General features: G+C 43.7%; 1 long non-coding RNA gene across 1 annotated transcript; it reads left to right on the top strand.

Moving 5' to 3' along the window:
* Positions 1-1,645: 1,645 nt before the first annotated feature.
* LOC117086335 lies at positions 1,646-2,575 on the top strand. Its single transcript, XR_004438293.1, has 3 exons — positions 1,646-1,698; positions 1,812-2,060; positions 2,197-2,575. It is a non-coding gene; the product is annotated as an uncharacterized LOC117086335 (long non-coding RNA).
* The last annotated feature ends 3,154 nt before the right edge of the window (positions 2,576-5,729 follow it).

Raw genomic sequence — 5,729 nt, 5'->3', positions numbered from 1 at the left:
GTGGGAGAAGGGCCAGAGAGGGTGGTGCACATGCTCTAAATCGCACTGACTCTGCTTTGACTTGGTCTCAAGACACTGGGAACAGCCCGTGACCACGAGAGGGCAGCAGCACAAGATGAAATTACAGGGACTCTTCACAGGGCCGCTAGCTTCAGGTCCCAGGGAGAGCCAGCTTTCCCATCCAACCAGGGTCTCCCTGGTTTTCTTTATCCAAAGTCAACCAGGGTGGAAGACATCAACCAAAGTGGGCAGGGCCCACTTTCATACACATTCGGTCAGGGATCCCTGGTGACGGCCGTTCCCTGTCTCTAGTCCACTGATGCCATCTCTATCACACATTTAACATTGTACTAAAGTAGTCTTTAACGTGGGTTATATAAGTTTTTTACCTAGCCATACCCTAAGCAATCAGACCTGTGAAATGATGATTTTGGTGTGCTAGTGTGTGTGTGTTATAATTATTACATCAGAGTATCTATGTCACCAGAAAATCACCTCACTATCACCTATAGTATGTATATCACACTTGGAAAAACATTGCATTATTTCATTAAATTCCCCCCAATGACCCAATGAAGAAGGTGATATTATTCTCCCCATTTTCTAGATGAGGAAACCGAGGCTCAGAGAGATTAAATATCTTCCTCAAGAATTTTCGCCAAAGAAGGCAGTGGTCGTTGCTTTCTTCCGAGGAGAAAGGAGCAGAGATACCTAAAGATGCCTGACTCACAGTTCCATGCGAAAATGCCCCCTGCGGCTCGCTTCCTCTCTTCTTTGTCTTCAATTTCTAAGAATGTCTTCTTTTCACTAAAACAAAACACTACAGAATGCATTTTGCATGAATAAAGGCTGCCAACTCCGTGGCAGAAATAACATTCCTTTTGGGAATGTTTATCACTTCTAAAATGATGATAAAGAAATTCAACAGTTTATTTCTGGACGAACTAGGGGAGAAGAGGAAATAAAGTTTCTGCAGAGTATCACAACACACCTACAGGAAGCTGAGCAAAGTAGGCTAATCACACTGGGCCCGGAGGACAGCTGGTAACAGAAACCTTGACGTTAATCTGAAGTGACTGCTCATCTCTGGGCACCATAGTGACAGGTGTGATAGGAAGAGAAAACCCTAGACTCTGCCGTTCACCCACTGTGGGCTCTTGGTCAAGCCACTTCTCTCTGAGCTTCAATTCCCCCGTCTGTAAGAGGATAACAATTCCGGTCGCAGGGGGTCATCATAGCAACAAAGGAGGAACCTGTAAATTAGTGCCAAAACACCCCACTTATTACTACTGTTTTTAAATAATTGTGAGATTAAAAAGGGCCTTCATGTTCAGAGCCCAATCAGCTTAAAGTGAATTGTAGCACTTGGCAAATATTGCCTTTTCTGCTTGGAAACTTGACTTAAAAAAAAGAGAGAGAGGTCAAAGAGCGATTCCTAAAGCAAAAGAAAATTGCTAAACTTTGAACTATTCCTGACCCCAAAGTCCTCCTTCAGACCATGTTTCCCCTTTTTCTCTTGTATCTAGCCCAACATGTATAAATCCTTACTTCTACCCGAGGGCCACACAGAAGAATGGACAGACAGGAAGAGTCTTTGCCAGATTAGTTTCACTTCCTTTCAGGCACCCCATGGTCACAGCCATGGAGAATTGTTTTCTGTGGTGCTGAGGGCTACATTTTTGTTTTAATCAGAGCAAGGTAGGCGAGATACTTAAGTTCAGAGAACTTGATGATGTAATGAATTTGCCAGCTGCCAACTACACTAGGACCTCATCACATTTCTTTGTTTTCCTTTCTAACCCCAAATCTAGCAGGCATCCCTGTTCTCATTAACAAAGCCTCCTATTAGCACCATTGTTCCCTAACTACCATCGGACATCACAGGGAGAAGTTCTGTTTCGAGAACAGTAGAGCAAAAAGACAGGAAGAAGACAAGTGCCTAACATCATGCAGCCCACATACCAGCTCTGGATGGCTTATGTATGATGAAATCTCCAAGATGCCTTCCAGAAACCAGATGTCCCTGTCCTTTCTGGAACCACCGCCATCCCTGTAACTCGGTAAGCCTCATCTCCAACTTCATCCTGCTGTAACTCGTACACAAACGTAAGTCTGTAGAACCACAATGGCCTGGGGACATCATTCTCTTTGCCTTGTCAACATTTCTATTTTACATCCCTCCCTGCTTCTGTCTAGAGGATGGTACTCAGTCGCCTGAGACTCATCTTGTAGATAGAGCTTGATGGACCACGGGGAGAGAGCGTCACTCCTGCTGCAGTCTGAACGCACACACCTGGGGGCCATCTGCCCAGCCTTCCACCACTGAAGTTCAAACAGCCGCATCTTAGACAACTCTTCCATTTCTAATCAACCCAGCATAGAGAGCGTTCGCAGCTGTCAGACACCCATCAATGGCTGAGAGAGAAAGAAATATATTAAAAGACCTGTTAGCAGTCACTTTGTGTCCAACAGAACTCCTGTTTGTCTTATGTCTAAAAAGCTGACCATTGACTTTCAACAGGATTTCACTGATGCTATTAGAAAATATTTTACCGCTAAATGAAAATAAAGATAAACTGCCTTTCTGAAGATGCAAAAGGTAAGAGATAATAAATAAAAATGCAAGTTGATCTAGTTTCACTTGATGTTTGGTGACATTCAGCAGCCCCAAACGTTGATTTGGGAATTATTTTCTCCTTTGATGCTGCAGAACCGTGCAAACGGACATAGAGGCCATTTATGTAAAAGAAGAACCTGAGGACGTAGGGGAAAACAAAATAATTTGCCAGGGATGGGAAAAGCACACCCATTTAAATGTGCAGAAACCTGAATGCCAGTGTCTGGCTAGCTTTTAAGCAGTAATTCCTTCTTTATACCTTATCGTATCTACCAGTTACTCTGCAAGATTCTTCAGTGTAAAGAGCACTGTAAAATGTATTTTTCAGATTTATCTCGTCTTTTTGCCAGATCAGCTCACCCCATGCATATCTGCCAGCTGCCTCTTGCACAATCCCTCAGAGCCCACAGAGCTGCACTGTGGGCCCTCAGATGATCTGATGCAGGTATAGAACCCCTCCCCAACGTTCTTTTCTTGCTAGCTTGCCTCCGTTACAAACTGTCCTCCCCACTCAGATATTTTCAATCCTGGTAGTTTTTGCTTGTTTGTTCAAGACAGGGTCTCACTCTGTCACCCAGCCTGGAGTGCAGTGGTGCAGTCATAGTTCACTGCAGTCTCGACCTCCTGGGCTCAAGTGATTCTCCTTCCTCGGCCTCCCAAAGTGCTGGGATTACAGGCGTGAGCCACCACACCTGGCTTCCCCAGTAGTTTGGACCATGATCTCATTTGCCTCCTTCTCCTGAGCAGGCCAACAGTAGAGCATCCAAGATGCTACATAATATGGAATAAACATAGGTCATTAGATTTAAATCAAAATTCTGGCTTTTTACTTCCTAGCAAATGCAAGCTTTGTTGAGTTCCTTAACTTTTCTTAGCATTTCTGCTTTTAAAAAAAGAAGTGTTATAATACTAAATCACAGGATTTTTGAGATAACTAAATGAGAAAATGTACATAAGACTTGCAGCACCTTAAGTGCTCAGTAAATAGCAACTCTTTTTTTTCCCGCTTCTATTTCCCAAAAGAGTCCTGGCTGGGAAGATTCGTTGTCACTACACTAAATAGTTGGGTATTATTATTACCCAGTTTCATTCAATACTTTCATTCATCATTCTAAGGAACACAATAACATGTCATTTTTGGCACCTGCCTCTGGGGAAGTAATAGCGTCTTGCCCTCATGTAATACTGCAGGGTGGGCTCAGATCGAAACTGTCAAGATCCTCAATGGTTTTGCGCTTAGCACCAGGAAGCCTCCGTTGGTCCCTTGGAAACCGGAACAGTACCAACCAAGTTTCTACTTTGCTTCTACTCAGATGGCACTGCCGAGAAAAGGCGGGAGGGCTGCCTGCTCAAATGTGGCCTTTAAAGACAAAGTGGAGAAGAAAAAGAGGTAAGACTATGGTGCAGTAGTCTGTGAACCTGAGACCTGCAGCGGTGGGAAACAGCGGTCCCTAAGGAGCCATTTGTATAAACCGGTTCACAGCTACATGCAATGTGCCACCTGCAAACAGAGCCTCTGAGACATAGAAAGCATTTTCCAATATTGTTTTTACCAAAGGATTATGGCTCATCTTGGTTCTCGGTGAAATTTGATTTGATGCTGCCTGCACAGTTCCAGAGTTTCTTAGTCTAAGCCAGGGGCCACAGCCCCCCTTACAATTGAGATATTTTCTTTAAGATATAACTGAGGCTGCTGTAAAAATGAGACATAAAAATGGAAGTTTGTTTTTCTTATGTAAGAGTGTGAGCATAAGCCTTCCAGACCTGCTGTGGGATTCCGTGATGATAGGGATGCAGTTTCTTCCTGTCTTTTTGCTCTGCTATGCTCCATACATCTTGTGATAGCACATGGCTGCCCCACCTCCCACTATCCCATCTACACTCCAGCAGGCAGGAAGAAGAACTGGAGCAAGAGAAGACATCCTGCTTTCCATTAAAGGCAGTCTGGAAATTCCAAGCATCAATTCCACCATCACCTCCTTGGCCAGAACTTAGTCACTGGCCCACACCTAGCTGCAAAGGAAGCTGGAATTGTAATCCTAGGTGGACCATCATGTGTCCATCTGGAACATTAATATGGAAGAAGAGAATGCAATATTGGGGAACAGCTAGCATTTTGCACAAAGGACTAAACAGGAATATAAAGCCGTGATTCCTGCCAGATGTAAGGACATATGCGTATCTTTTGTGGGCAGTGGAGCACAGAGCAAACAGTGAGAGCCCCATTTTAAGCAGCAGCCCCTTTCACCTTAGATGATACTGTCATGCAGAAATTCAGGCTCTGTGTTCAACTCTGCTGTTTTCAAAAGAAGCCAGGAATCAACATTTTAAAAAATAATGAAATCTCTACCAGGCACGGTGGCTCATGCTGTAATCCCAGCACTTTGGGAGGCCAAGGCAGGTGGATCACCTGAGGTCAGGAGTTCAAGACCAGTTTGGCCAACATGGCAAAAACCCATCTCTACTAAAAAAGAAAAAAAAAATACATAAAATTAGCCAGGTGCATTGACTTACGCCGGTAGTCCCCACTACTCAGGAGGCTGAGGCAGGAGAATCGCCTGAACCTGGGAGGCAGATGTTGCAATGAGCTAAGATGGCACCACTGCACTCCAGCCTAGGCAACAGAGCGAGACTCCTTCTCAAAAACAAACAACAACAACAACAACAAAATATATATATATATATATAAATAAAAAATATGAAATCTTTCCATTTTAGAATGCTGGCTCACATTTTTTTTTAAGATTCTGTGTGGGCCCAACATATCTGTGGACTGGATATGGCCTAGTAGCTGCCATTTGGGGCTCTGTATTGATTCGATTTGCATGAAAATGTCCATTATGCTTAACTCTGCCTGAAATGCAAAATTTGGGGAATCCAAAATTAGAGTTAAAAGGCAAATAGGCTTAGTCAAGAGCTGTTATCAAGACAAAGCCCTCAAAGTACTGAATTTGTTTGGCTTGTTAGTGGCGCACTGAAACCCGAGAAGATCACAAACTGGTTTTGAATGGGTCACAGTGTCCAAGTAGTTACTTAACAAGGAAAATGAACTGGAGGAAACTCTCAAGTTCCACTTTCAACATGTTTCACGTGTGAGATGGAAATGATATGC

Source organism: Trachypithecus francoisi, unplaced genomic scaffold, assembly GCF_009764315.1.
Source record: "Trachypithecus francoisi isolate TF-2019V2 unplaced genomic scaffold, Tfra_2.0 Lachesis_group1, whole genome shotgun sequence".
Taxonomy (NCBI): domain Eukaryota; kingdom Metazoa; phylum Chordata; class Mammalia; order Primates; family Cercopithecidae; genus Trachypithecus; species Trachypithecus francoisi.
Note: the sequence above shows the minus strand (reverse complement) of the source record. Positions and strands in the feature narration are given on the sequence as shown.